The sequence below is a fragment of the Schistocerca serialis genome, chromosome 1, assembly GCF_023864345.2.
Source record: "Schistocerca serialis cubense isolate TAMUIC-IGC-003099 chromosome 1, iqSchSeri2.2, whole genome shotgun sequence".
NCBI lineage: Eukaryota > Metazoa > Arthropoda > Insecta > Orthoptera > Acrididae > Schistocerca > Schistocerca serialis.
Window position 1 is genome coordinate 522,568,726 of NC_064638.1, and position 14,965 is coordinate 522,583,690.

Sequence of the window (14,965 nt, forward strand, 5' to 3'; positions counted from 1 at the left end):
ATAACATGGAGGACGGGGGGACATTGTCAGCAAACACGCAGGACAAACGTCTATACAGAACTCATAATGGTGTAATACGTGGAAAAGTCAGAAGGGCTTTCTTCAGTACTTGTTGATAACTGGCGGCTGGTGATTTGTGAAGAACTGAATTGGAAACTTTGTTCAGTAGTGTAACGTTGTTTACAGTAACATCTTCCAGATTTTTTCCGACTGTACTTAAAGTATACTTTATAACTACGTTATTCACTCCTACCTTATTATTCACTGTATTATATACAAGTTTACTATCGTATTAATACCATAAAAAGAGAAGTACCCATATTATCCTCTCATACAGGTTTATTTTTTATGCATTCTTGATGAATTCCATGAGTTAAAGATGTGGGCACAGTTCGTGAATGAACACTTTTACATTGGGCCATTGTGATTCAATGAGTTTTATTAACAATTTTTTGCATTACAGGATATGTGATTAAATGTACTAGCACAACAAATAATAATAATAATAATAATAACAATAATAATAACATAGTATGTCGCACTTAATTTAAGTGATCCCGTACATAGTTGTTCACATTTTCTAGACCATAGCTATGAGCTGAAAAGGAACCCCAAAATTTAAAGCTTAACATATGATAAATATTTTAAAAAATAAATGTTAAATGAAATGTGCATACGAAACTGTGACAATTTAATAAGTAGAAGCGATCAGTCTTCCGCTTTAAAGCAAGTAAGCAGTTTTCATCTGGAGAAGTAGTGGAATCTTGATATCAGGAATGAAATTCATTGCTTGTCAAGGTCAGTTCTCTCGGCCGTAAACAAGCAGCCCTTTCCCTCTCGCCCTCTGTTCCGTTTAACATTGCTTCTTTACTGATGGTCGTAATGTATGATGGCTTCAGCACTGAATGACAGTTATGGATGAATTCTTCTGCTCAATATTATTACATTCAGCAGGGACCTCGTTTCACTAGTCGCAATCCTGAAACAGCAAAAGTGAAGATTTTAGTATTCTTGCACTACTAATAATATCAATATTGATGTCTCGATATGCATGATGCAATTTTGATCTGCTTAATTAGAGGAAAACGTTAATATTAACTGAAAATCGTATTGTCAACAGTATATGCAAAGTGTTAGTCCATATCAAACTGAACGGTTTCTCACATTTACACTACTGGTAACTCCTAATCAAATCAAATGTACAGCAGATGGAATGCAGGTTAAATGGAAGAGAAGACATCAACATACAAGCATACTAAACAAATGAGATTTTTAAATGAAATTAAATGCAGCTACTCTCTGCTATACTGACAAATGTGCAGCATTGCCCAGAAAGTAATGCACCACATTTTTTCTTCAATAATTCTGTATTGAACATAATGAGAATTACACACACGAAAGAATGGTGTTTTATCTACACACCCTATTTTTCCAAGTAATCTCCATCCTGTTCTATGGTCTTCCTCCAGTGCAAAACAGGGGCATGTATTCCCTGTCGGTACACACACTTTTGAATATCCAAGAGTGCGAGTGATTGCATCCAGCTACCGAGTCTTAATGCATCTGTCATCGCGAATGACATCAGCTCGCTGCACAAGTCAAATGTGACAGCTGTGGATTGTCTTCCCGACCGCTGCAAATCGTTGGGCTCCGTCGAACCGCCTTCTGAAGACCTCACCCTCCGTGCCCAGCGACTAACTGTACTTCTGTCGACAGCAGATGCTCCATAGACTTTGCGCGAGAGTTTATGAATATTCCCCACAGTTTCTTTCTTTGCAGTAAGAAATTCAATGACGGCACGTTGCTTGTAACGTACATCACCTACAGACGCCATTTTGAAACTGTCCTGCACCTATGCTATCTGTCGGAAGTGACGGAAATTACGCGCCTTCACTCAGGTGGCTTCAAATCGTACATTCGTAACGTGTCGCATTCATAACATTGTTTTCGGCTGAGAAAAATAAGTGATGCATTACTTCTGAGTAGCCCTCGTATGTAGACATCATTCCCATAATATTCTTTTTTTTTGTTCTAGAAAATTGATATCTATACCACAGTCTAACATAACAGTCGCGACACTCACTGCTGTAAAAGTTGTTGCCGTTTGACAGATGGAGCGACACTAGCGCTCCAAGCGGCGGGTAAGGTGAACGTCAGACGCGTCGTAAGCATAATGTTTGTTTGCATCCATTTCCTACGTAATTTCCGATTTATTCGAGTTATTTTCTTGCCTCCAAGAGTTTGTGTAGTATCAGAAGGCATATACGTTTCTAAAAATGATTCTAAAATGTGCGCAAGTATGGACAAAAACCATGAATAGAGTGGCAAGCTACAACACATTCGTGAAGAAACACTTGTGACATTGGACAAAATTGCAGCTTACCACGTTGCTATCAAAAGAATATAAACACACAGATTCACATGTAAGAAGCACAGACACGTACCTCTACATGCAAAAGCCATCGACAGCTCGTTTATCGTTCTGTAGGCTTACTGTGTTTGTCATTGTCGCCTGTTGCCACAAGTACGACCTTCATCTTTATATTATTCTAAGTGGGACAAGCAACTGCCAAATAGTGGGAGACATATGCTGAAAACACTATAATGAGCTGATTACATTACATTTCACGAAAAAACAAATATTTGAATAATTTTCAAACAATCTGTCTGTAGGCACTTTCCTTGTCCCGTAATAGTTTCGCTTCTGCACATTCTGACACTTCACACGATTTTGTAAGACACGAACAGCTGCACTTAATTTAACCACTTCATCGTCAAAGCAGGTCTGTGTTGGTGATTCACACGAATCTGGCACTGATACATGGAGAGTCGAACTGGCTGCTTCTGTGTCATAGGACTGTTTTACAGCTTTAGATTGACTGTCGAATCTTTGTAGCAGTTTCTTCTTCATCGTCAGTTGAGGGGGTTTATTTGGAATGTCAAACAGTGTGGGTACTGCATTCCAAACGAGTTTGTTATTGTCTGCGTTCATGAACCGGTTTTGTTCGAAATGTAGCGAACAAAAGATAATATTATTATACAGGTAAACTGGGTCTTTCTTCATAAGGTCTTCTCGTCTGCTATTAACTAGCCATCATTTATACACATTTATACACATATAGTTTGCAAGTGAATCCTGACGATACAGTTTAGTAACATGATGGTATATACCTCCCAGGATCCTTAGGAAACCTAAAAAAAGACAGCTGTGGTGTCTTCATCCTGTTGTTGCTGCAATTTATTGCGCTACAAACGCTCCCGATGGTAAAAACCATTGTATAAATCAAAATAAACAATCACTATTCGCTTTCACGATCGTGCCGAACTCAGTTCAACTTACCGGCCGCTTGGGGCGCTGCTGGCGCTGTAGCAACAAAATAGAGGCGAAGTGTCGCGACTGTTATGTTAGACTGTGTCTATACTAAGGTACCACACTATTACACAGCGCATTAAGTTTAGTATTTCTTGAAAGTATATAGTATTACACATGCCATAACATCTACAGCAACTGAAAATTGTCTCTACGAGATAAATTTATAAGTACAAAGTTTGTCATTGGTCCCTTTTGAAAATTATTCTTACAGACTTTAGCTGTATCCATGTTTGAAGTGCAGCTTGTTTCTTGGAATGGCAAGGCATTATCCGAGCCTGTTAACGGAATACAGTATACTGAGGGCAAATAACTTGTTATGGAAATAATTACCCAGCCAATCAAAGGGAGACTGAACCTCTTAAACAGGAGGTAAGAGAATGGTCAAATAAATTATAGGAAATACTTATAGTCGGTAGATATCCCTCTTTGTATGCAGACAATATCCCACACTTAAAACAAAGGTTAACGGTACTGCATAACAGATACAAAGTGAATTATAAAGTCACCGATAGGCTGATGTTTATAGAAACACACTTGACTACAGAAGGGCGAAGTAAGGAGCCTTCGGTAATAATTTCTGTATAACGCTTTCAAGGAATCTCAATAAAAATATAAGCTATCAGGTGCACAAAAATTAGTATCAAAGTAGTTATTGACGATTTTTTTATCCAGTATATGGAGCATCTTGACACAGGTTCCGCAACCGTAATAGTGATTTTGAATAAAATGCCAGTATCAGTTGCATTTTCCTTTATTTTAAAAACCACAACCGGTTTCAGCCCCCAAGGTCCTTACCCAGTGGTATGTCAGGCCTCGTAAGGGAACACAGGACGACACAGAATTTGCGAGTCAGTTCGCCCCAGTCTTAACCATAATCTGCCACAGGTTTTTTGAGCACTGAAATATTCTCTGTAATTGGAAAAGAGCACACACTACACCCATCCACGAAAAAGGCTACTGAATGAATCCGCAGAACTGTTGTCCTGTGCCAGTGGTTATAGGAGGATCATAAGACATTCTCTCAGGTAAAATACGAGGGCGTGCTGAAAAGTAATGATTCCTAATTTTTAATAGAAAATTCATAAAGATTTTAAAATGAAACAAACGTTATTAACATTCTACAAATTTATTCTTCACGTTTGCATATTTCTTTTTGAACATAGTCACCTTGGCGATCAACACATTTCTCTGAACGGGAGACCAGTTTGTTGGTACAATCACTGCAGAATGTATGACTTTGTTGACAAGGCCAAAACCTCACCTCTGCTTGCACTGTTTCATCATTACTAAAGTCAAGTAGTCTTCGATGGTGTTTTTAAGTTGAAAATCAGATGGGTCCAACTCGAGATTGTGTGGAAGGTAATCGATGGCAATGAACCCAAGGGTCGGATTGTTGCAGATGTCGCAGCGCTCTTGTGTTTTGGCATTGGCATGCTGAAGGAGAGGGTGTGGACTAACTCTTCTGCGGTTAGAAATTCCATTAAAGCACGCTGTTTCTCACGCACCGACATAGTTACGTTAAGGCGCGTTTACATTGAGTTCGCAACATTGTTCACAACACTGTTCGCAACATGTTCGCAACACAAAATCAATGTTCCACGGCTGCGTCGGTAGAGATCAAAGAAACATTGTTCGTGGCCTGCTACCACTAAATTCCGCTACGCAGCGCGTGTTCGTTTGCTCTGAGTGAGTGCTTTGGTGTTTGTTTTTCTGGAGTGTAATGGTGCGTTTATTTTATGTCCCTTCATTTTTATTTGAAATGAAGTGGTCACGAGACAAAATTTTCCAATTGATATCGCTCTATGAGGCAGAGGAGTGCCTGTGGAATGTACGTTGCGCAGGTTACAAAAATACTAAAATCAAACATGATTCTTTACAAAAGGTTGCTGCGGCGCTTGGCACCAGCAGCAGTGACGTGGACAAAAAAATTAAATCTCTCTTGTCTCAGTACCGACGAGACAAACGAAAAATAGAGGAAATTAAAAAATGTGGATGTGGTACTGACACACTTCAATAAACGAAGTGGTTTGGATTTAAATACCTACGTTTCCTGGATGATATGGAACTATTTTAGATATGGCTGGCTTTGATAGGAGTCTCCTGATGCCAGAAAACGAAGAGTAACAGCAAGTCTTTCGTTCACAGGGATTGCTTTTCTGAAATTTCTGTCTTTCTTTGAAACAACTGGTCCTATAATATTCAACAACATTTCAAAATCTGACGGTCATATCCTAGTGAAGTTACGAAAGCCAGAACCGTCTTCCAAATTCAGCTCACAAAGCATGTCATTCCCGCCACGTCTTCAATAGTATGTTTTGGTCCACCAACGACGACTACGTCGTTTTCTTCGTCTGTTCATTTCGTTAAGTATTATTAATGCAGCACCAAATGTCATTAATTGTTCCTCTTCACCTGACATAGCGTATCTCTTGATGTGAATACACAAAGTAACCTATCAGTTCACCGCAGCAGACTACGCGAATACGTACAAATGTTGGTTGTTGGTGTAAACGGGAATGCGAACAACGAACAATGTTGCCAACATGTTGAGGGAACAAGTTGCACACAATGTTCCGAACAAAAACATGTTCTCAGCTCGATGTAAACGCGCCTTTACGCATCGCCATTTTACACGCTACAATTCGGAACCCTCTAGCGGCATAGGATTGCAACTTACGTCAGCGAAGCGGAAAGTCGACCGGGTAACATACTTGTCATGGAATACGTAACCGATATTGAGAACAGATGAAAAAATTCGGAGGTATTACTTTTCAGCACGCCCTCCTATAATTATCTACCATGACCAAAACGGGATTTCCCATACAAAAAAAGTCATACATTTCGTGAAAAGGAAAAATTCTCCCCCTTCTGACGAAAGTTCTCTTGCGTAACAAAGGGTACTAAGCGATTAGAGAAAAGTCAGTAGAGTTTCCAAGGAGAATGATCACATGCATAAATATAATTACAGACCAATACAGGAACGTGAATCTGTTGTAGAGCTCTGGAACGATTTTCTGCCGTCGTTAAGTGGAAACAGATATCTTGAGAAACTGGGCTCGCTCTTTTCGTCCATGGCATCCAGAGCGCCGTAGAAAATGACGTTCAGTTCGATGCCACCTTGCTTAACTTTCTGAAGGCATTCCAAACAGTTTCGTGTTGTCACACAATGGACACAATAGGAGCTTACCGAATATAGCAGTAGCTTTGAGACTGGATTCAGGACTTTCTTTCAGGTAGAATTCAATACGTCGATTTTAGCGGGACCAGAAGACTAGCGAAATGTAGCAAGTCCTGCAGGGAACCAGTTACTGGTGCAGGGACTGGCAGTTGACCATAAACATAAATAAACTTAACACATTTCACGTAAATAGGGTAAGAGATACATTGTTGTTGCACATGATTTCCATGAGCATTGTTTGTCTGAAACCGAGCTTGATATGTTCATCCGATGATATCCACAAGCAAGTATATATCGGAGTTCAGGTTTCAGCTGTGTTTATTGACTTATGTACAGTTCTGCATCGTCGTCTATTGAACAATCGGAATTCTTTACGGGCACGTGACTTGACTGAATACTTCCTAACAAACAGAGCTCAGTATGTTATTAAGTCAGAGCCATCGCTATAAGTGAGGTTAGTGCCCGATGGACCTCAAGCTTGTTGTGGTGAGGTGAATGTGTACAATCTGGTGGAAAAGATTTATGAAGTTGTTCGCAGACAACACGTTGTGTAAGGAAAGATGACATCGTTAGAAACTTATTCAGAGATATTAGCAGAGATCAGCGCCACAGCCAAATACATATTATAGTCACGACAATCCTGCTCATTTTTATTATACAGTGCGACAGCAGCGCTCCAAATGGACAAGATGTTACACTTCTGAAAACGACATCGACGAACGCGAATAGTATTGACTTGTAATTTTACAATAGGAGCGTATGTAGTGCCATAAAAATGGCAATAACGACAAAATTGCGCCACATTGGTCTTTCTTTAGTTTCCTTAGGATTCTGCGAAATATGAAACGGTACGTTACAGGGTCGTTTATTTACGATTCTCGTGTAACATACAAGATGTTTGCTGAAGAATGTCATACTTCTTTAAGAACAAAAAAGGTTAGTAAATACCAGAAGACCTGACTTCTTGCAGAGAGACGTCATATCTACCCAACAACGCTCAGTTTTGCTCGTTACACTTACACCCAAATCAATGAATATGGAACGTAGGAGACTTGTGTGGAATGCAGTACCTACATTATTTAACGTGCCAAATTAGCCACGACAGCGCTAGCTGAAGGGAAAACCATATAGATGTGGCAATAAAACGTATAAATCAATAACAAGCTCTTTCCAAACGCAAAAGAAATCAATTCCACAATGTTGTTTCGTCTCAGTCACAAGCGGCGAGAATCAACAACACTTTCGCTTTTGATGCAGAAGTAATTACAATTACAAAAATATCCGCATTTTAGAAAGAAAATCGAATTTTAAGAATTTGGGAATCATTAGACTGCATATAAAATTGTTATGTTTAGATTAGATTAGATTAATACTAGTTCCATGGATCATGAATACGATATTTCGTAATGATGTGGAACGAGTCGAATTTTTCAATACATGACATAATTAGGTTAATTTAACAACATACTTAAATTGATATAACAACTTTATTTTTTGTGTTTTTTGTTTTTCTTTATTTTTTATTTTTATTTTTTTTAATATTTTTGTTTTTTTTTTCTTAATTTATATCTAAAAATTCCTCTATGGAGTAGAAGGAGTTGTCATTCAGAAATTCTTTTAATTTCTTCTTAAATACTTGTTGGTTGTCTGTCAGACTTTTGATACTATTTGGTAAGTGACCAAAGACTTTAGTGCCAGTATAATTCACCCCTTTCTGTGCCAAAGTTAGATTTAATCTTGAATAGTGAAGATCGTCCTTTCTCCTGGTATTGTAGTTATGCACACTGCTATTACTTTTGAATTGGGTTTGGTTGTTAATAACAAATTTCATAAGAGAGTATATATACTGAGAAGCTACTGTGAATATCCCTAGATCCTTAAATAAATGTCTGCAGGATGATCTTGGGTGGACTCCAGCTATTATTCTGATTACACGCTTTTGTGCAATAAATACTTTATTCCTCAGTGATGAATTACCCCAAAATATGATGCCATATGAAAGCAATGAGTGAAAATAGGCGTAGTAAGCTAATTTACTAAGATGTTTATCACCAAAATTTGCAATGACCCTTATTGGATAAGTAGCTGAACTCAAACGTTTCAGCAGATCATCAATGTGTTTCTTCCAATTTAATCTCTCATCAATGGACATACCTAAAAATTTGGAATATTCTACCTTAGCTATATGCTTCTGATTAAGGTCTATATTTATTAATGGCGTCATACCATTCACTGTACGGAACTGTATGTACTGTGTCTTATCAAAATTCAGTGAGAGTCTGTTTACAAGGAACCACTTAGTAATTTTCTGAAAGACAGTATTGACAATTTCATCAGTTAATTCTTGTTTCTCAGGTGTGATTACTATACTTGTATCATCAGCAAAGAGAACTAACTTTGCCTCTTCATGAATATAGAATGGCAAGTCATTAATATATAATAAGAACAACAAAGGACCCAAGACTGACCCTTGTGGAACCCCATTCTTGATAGTTCCCCAGTTTGAGGAATGTGCTGATCTTTGCATGTTATGAGAACTACTTATTTCAACTTTCTGCACTCTTCCAGTTAGGTATGAATTAAACCATTTGTGCACTGTCCCACTCATGCCACAATACTTGAGCTTGTGTAGCAGAATTTCATGATTTACACAATCAAAAGCCTTTGAGAGATCACAAAAAATCCCAATGGGTGGTGTTCGGTTATTCAGATCATTCAAAATTTGACTGGTGAAAGCATATATGGCATTTTCTGTTGAAAAACCTTTCTGGAAACCAAACTGACATTTTGTTAGTACTTCATTTTTACAGATATGTGAAGCTACTCTTGAATACATTACTTTCTCAAAAATTTTGGATAAAGCTGTTAGAAGGGAGATTGGACAGTAATTGTTGACATCAGATCCATCCCCCTTTTTATGCAAAGGTATAACAATAGCATATTTCAGTCTATCAGGGAAAATGCCCTGTTCCAGAGAGCTATTACACAGGTGGCTGAGAATCTTACTTATCTGTTGAGAACAAGCTTTTAGTATTTTGCTGGAAATGCCATCAATTCCATGTGAGTTTTTGCTTTTAAGCAAGTTTATTATTTTCCTAATTTCAGAGGGAGAAGTGGGTGAGATTTCAATTGTATCAAATTGCATAGGTATGGCCTCTTCCATTAACAGCCTAGCATCTTCTAATGAACACCTGGATCCTACTATATCCACAACATTTAGAAAATGATTATTAAAAATATTTTCAACTTCTGACTTTTTGTTCATAAAGCTTTCATTCAATTTGACGGTAATACTGTCTTCCTCTGCTCTTGGTTGACCTGTTTCTCTTTTAATAATATTCCAAATTGTTTTAATTTTATTATCAGAGTTGCTGATTTCAGACATGATACACATACTCCTGGATTTTTTAATAACTTTTCTTAATATAACACAGTAGTTTTTATAATTTTTGATAGTTTCTGGGTCACTACTCTTTCTTGCTGTCAGATACAGTTCCCTTTTCCGGTTACAAGATATTTTTATACCCTTAGTAAGCCATGGTTTGTTACAAGGTTTCTTACAAGTATATTTAACTATTTTCTTGGGGAAGCAGTTTTCAAATGCATTTACAAAAATGTCATGAAATAAATTATATTTTAAATTGGCATCAGGTTCACGGTACACCTCATCCCAGTCTAACTGCTGTTGGCTTTCCCTGAAATTTGCAATTGTTAAATCGTTGACTGAACGTACTACTTTGGAGGACTGTTTAGTGTTGCTGAATGGAGCTATGTCATATATTGTAACTAGCTGTGCACCATGATCAGAAAGACCATTCTCAACAGGCTGAGCATTTATATGGTTAAACTTATCTTGGTCTATAAAGAAGTTATCTGTCAGTGAGCTGCTATCCTTTACCACCCAAGTAGGAAAATCAATAACGGGTGTCAAATTGAAAGAACCGAGTAATACTTCAAGGTCATTTTTCCTATTACCCTCTTTCAGAGAATCTACATTGAAGTCCCCACAAATAATAATTTGCTTCCTCCTGTCTGACAGATAGCACAACAAGGAGTCCAAATTTTTCAGAAATAGATGAAAATTTCCTGATGGGGACCTATATACAGTTACAATTATAAATGTGCCTTTATTTAATTTAAGCTCACAGGCACATGCTTCTATATGTTTCTCTACACAAAACTTTTTTGTTTCTATACTTTTTGCACAATGATAACTTTTGACATATATGGCAACTCCTCCTTTCTCCATATTTTCTCTCATTACATGTGCAGAGAGCTTATAACCACTTACATTTACCTTATCCATATCAGTAACAATGTGATTCTCATACAGGCATAGTATATCTATTTCATTCTCAGCTTCTAAATCTTCTAAACAAACCAGAAGCTCATCTACTTTATTCTTTAAACTCCCAATATTTTGATGAAATATACTTACATTATTTTTAATTATACTTTTATGAGAACCTTTCCTTATTCTGACATTTGCAGTACTCTCCTGTCTGAGTTTCTCATTGTGCTTAGGCCTAGTTCCTATACCAGTGGTCACATGGTGTTCAGAGAGGCAGATTATGTCAACTGGGTTGGGTGACTTTAATTCATCAATGCAATTACCTAGGACTGAGATACAACTTGGTGGAGATAAAATTTCTGGTGATTGGTGAAAATTTATAATTGGTCAAGAAAAGTGCCTATAGTAATAATAACGGGCAACAAAAGAAATATATGCTTCTCATCCTTAAAGCGGTAAGCTGCAATTACACAAGTTCACTTGTTCGAAAGTATTTCTTCATGAATAAGTTCCAACTAATGACACTGAATCAGTGAGATTAAGCTGTTTTACATTTATTTCACGGTTATTCATGTCTCTTAATAATTTACTAAAGACTGGCAGGCAAAAATATAACTATTATATTGTTAATTAAGTAGAAAAATAGTTAAAACCAAACATTAATCTTATGGCTGCTTTCTCGCTACTAGGGGCGCTAATGTTGCTGTAACTGTCAGACGGCAACAACCACAGTCTAGACTCTGGTAACAACTTTCACGGGACTGAGTGTGATCAGCACCAGGTGCAAAGATTGGCAGCTCATTCCTGACAGAAACAGGTGTAATGCAATGAGTGTCTTAGACTAGAGATGATCCACACCGCACATGACGTCACTATATTGAAACCAACGTCTCGCTCAGCTGCCTAGTGGCGGCAACCATTTGCAGGCGACTTCTACAATACTGTTCATTTTATTACAGTGGTTAAATATTGTGCAGCGATTGGTTGTGGCGAGGGCTGTGCGAAAGGAAATCATATTTCGTTCCACGGGAAAACACAATTTTCGAAAGTACGTCTCTGAATTTACAGGCTGAAGCCAAGGAGGGGTACTGCTATCAGACAGATGCGAATGGAGTTCTGTTTGTGAGTATACACTTATCTGTAAATATTACGAACTGAATGGTAAGGGTCATAGTATAACTAGGTTTTGGAAAGAAAAGTTTGTCATCAGGTTTAAAACTCGATGAATGAAGACGAATTTGAGACTTTTCCACTTCCATCAAATGAGAGCGAACTGTTTCTTTACAAATTTGGCACAGTAGCAAAAATAAATGTAATTGTAAACTGAATTTACATTTCAAAAACGAGAGAAATCCTTGAAGGACGGAACAATACCTTATATGGGAAAAGTGTTTGCAAGAAGTATGCACTAAGACGTTGATGTTCACATGAAAGCAGTTGAGCTACGGAATTATACATGGCCCAATCACATTAACGTGACCACCCCCTATATTCAACATCAACCACTCGCAGTCAGCAGGTGGCAGCAATAGCAGTGGTGGGTATACAGGGTGGGTAGACAGGGTGTAAATTTAAGTTAACAAACCAGAATAACCCAAAAAAATAAGCTTCACACGGAAAAATGTGTAGAATCCAATGTTGATTATTTTCGAGGGGGACATCTGCTGATGCTAAAATTAGCCCGCCACCCCAGCCCCCTGGGAGTGGGGTGTGAGGCAACTTAAAAATTTCAAATGGGAACCCCATTTTATTGCATTATCAGATTCTACATAAAAGTACGTACATATTGTCTGTACTGTAATTTCTCTCTCTCAAACACCACCCTATGGGGAGAGAGGGAGAGTTTTAGTTTTAGTAAATCAAAATTTACGAAGTAAAAAGGTTTTTTTATTTATCCATAACCACTAACCACGCAAAAATGAGAGCATGGATTTTCTTAAATTTCAACGCCAACTACCAAGAATCAAAGCAAATGTTTAAGACAATATGTACGTAGTTTTTTTTATGTAGAATCTGATTCTGCAATAAAAATGGGGGTTCCCATTTGAAATTTTAAAGTTGCATCCCGCCGCACCCCCAGGAGGCTGGGGTGGCGGGCTAATTTTAGCACCAGCAGATGTTCCCCTCTAAAATAATGAACTTTGGATTCTACATAATTTTTTGTGTGAAGGTTATTTTTCGAGTTATTCTGGTTTGTCAGCTTAAAATTTACATCCTTTATAAAGCATGTTGGAGAGGGGATGGGGTGGAAACGCGGAAAGGGTGCAGTCGTTGCCGCAGTGCGAAATGGGGCGATTTATGAAAGGACATGATCAACGGATTTTGGGCCAAGAATGGAAGCAATTTCGAAACGCCGAAGTTTTTAAACTGGTGGCGTGCCGCCCTGGTTAAAGTACACCCTGCACGGCTAAATGGTGCTATCTGTAACCGGCGCCGAGACAACTGTGGCGCACGACGGGCCATAAGTGACAGAGGCGTACGATGGCTATGGAGATAGGCAACTGTTGAGCAGCTGACCGCACAGATGAACAAAGAGGCTAACAAGAGAGTCTCCTCAACGACCGTCCAGCGAACACTGCTGCGTATGTTCCTATGCAGCAGGCGCCTTGTTCGCGCATACAAGTTGACTGCTGTTCTTCGGTGACGAAGGCTGGAATTTGCACGCCAATACCTCAGCTGGACGTCCGCTGAGTTGCACCGGTGGCCTTTTCAGATGAATCACATTTTATGCTCCATCAATGTGATGGTCGTTGGCGTCTACTGCGTCATACACCCTGCAACAATCGTCGGAAGGGTCGGGGCTGGAGGAGGGTGCGTTTGGGAGGCCCAGTTCACAACAACAACAACGTATCTATTCTTGGGGACAATGTCCATGTTTTTGACGGTGGTCACAATAATGTGATTGGACAGTGTAGATAATAGTACGTAAATAGAAAATGAGTGGTTGCTGTATTACTTCGAATAACGCTGATTTTTCTGTTTCTTCTAAGTGATTCATTGTGAATTTGTTCCTGCACGTAATAATAAAATGTGTGTCTTGCGGTTGCAGCACGCCATGGGAGGAGTGTCCCGGAAGAGTCCCCGGAAAAATGCCCGTGTTCCGTTTCATGAAGTCATCTTGCGCACTACTCACGGGTTTTACTTTTAAATGATATCTGCATGATCAAATAGCTACCTAAAATTTACAGAAACTTCACTCATACATTTCCCTTTTCTTAGTGTGGGGGTATATTTCTATGTCGAAAAACCCGCCGATAAAACTGAAGACATTGGCTGTAGTGTGTCATTTTAGTATGATAATCTCCAGTGCAGCCCGCGGCGGTGCTACTTACGCCTTTTGTAAACGCAGTTGTAGATGATGACGTGGCAGGCGCTGGGGAAGGTCTTGCGGAACTTGTTGCGCGGTCCTGCGGCGCATACTGTCGGCTGGTCTGGAGGACACCTCTTGGGGCACGCCTCCACCTCGTTACCTGCAAACAAGCACAGTTCACAGCGTGAGCAAGCGACCTACTCGCACTCTGCAGCGCAGAACTTCATGGTGTTGCTTGTACGTGGTCAGTCGTCTTGGCTGGACACAAAATTTCTTGATACCACCATTTTGAGGCAACAGGGAAGGAAAGACCTCAAGAACGGCAGTATGAACGTTATTTTATACTCAAGTCAACATCATAATCCTTAGAGTCGTAACGAATTGGACTTGGGCGGGAGAGGGAAGGAACCTTGACCTTGCTTAGGAAGCAAAAACAAAAATCACAAGAGTAAATATGTTATTAATAATATATGTTTGGCGATTGTGCAAGAAAACAGATACATTAAATATACACAAGAGCAATCATAAATTTTTAATCGTCGTCTCGAAAAAATAAAGTTTCTCATTAAGTTTTTCTTTGGCTGCAGGTTCAAGTCTGCAGTTGGCCGGCGGCGGTGGCCGTGCGGTTCTAGGCGCTTCAGTCCGGAACCGCGAGACTGCTACGGTCGCAGGTTCGAATTCTGCCTCGGGCATGGATGTGTGTGATGTCCTTAGGTTAGTTAGGTTTAAGTAGTTCTATGTTCTAGGGGACTGATGACCTCAGATGTTAAGTCCCATAGTGCTCAGAGCCATTTGAACCAAGTCTGCAGTTGT

The 14,965-nt window shown here is 39.0% G+C and overlaps 1 long non-coding RNA gene across 1 annotated transcript in view; it reads right to left on the minus strand.

Annotated features, from left to right (window-relative positions):
- Nucleotides 1–450: 450 nt before the first annotated feature.
- The window catches only part of LOC126457800 (uncharacterized), a 236,496-nt gene continuing 221,981 nt past the window's right edge, over nucleotides 451–14,965 (minus strand). The window contains exons 2-3 of the long non-coding RNA XR_007585530.1: nucleotides 14,175–14,312; nucleotides 451–979 (exon numbers count right to left, since the gene is read on the minus strand). This is a non-coding gene — a long non-coding RNA (uncharacterized LOC126457800). The remainder of the gene's footprint in view (nucleotides 980–14,174; nucleotides 14,313–14,965) is intronic.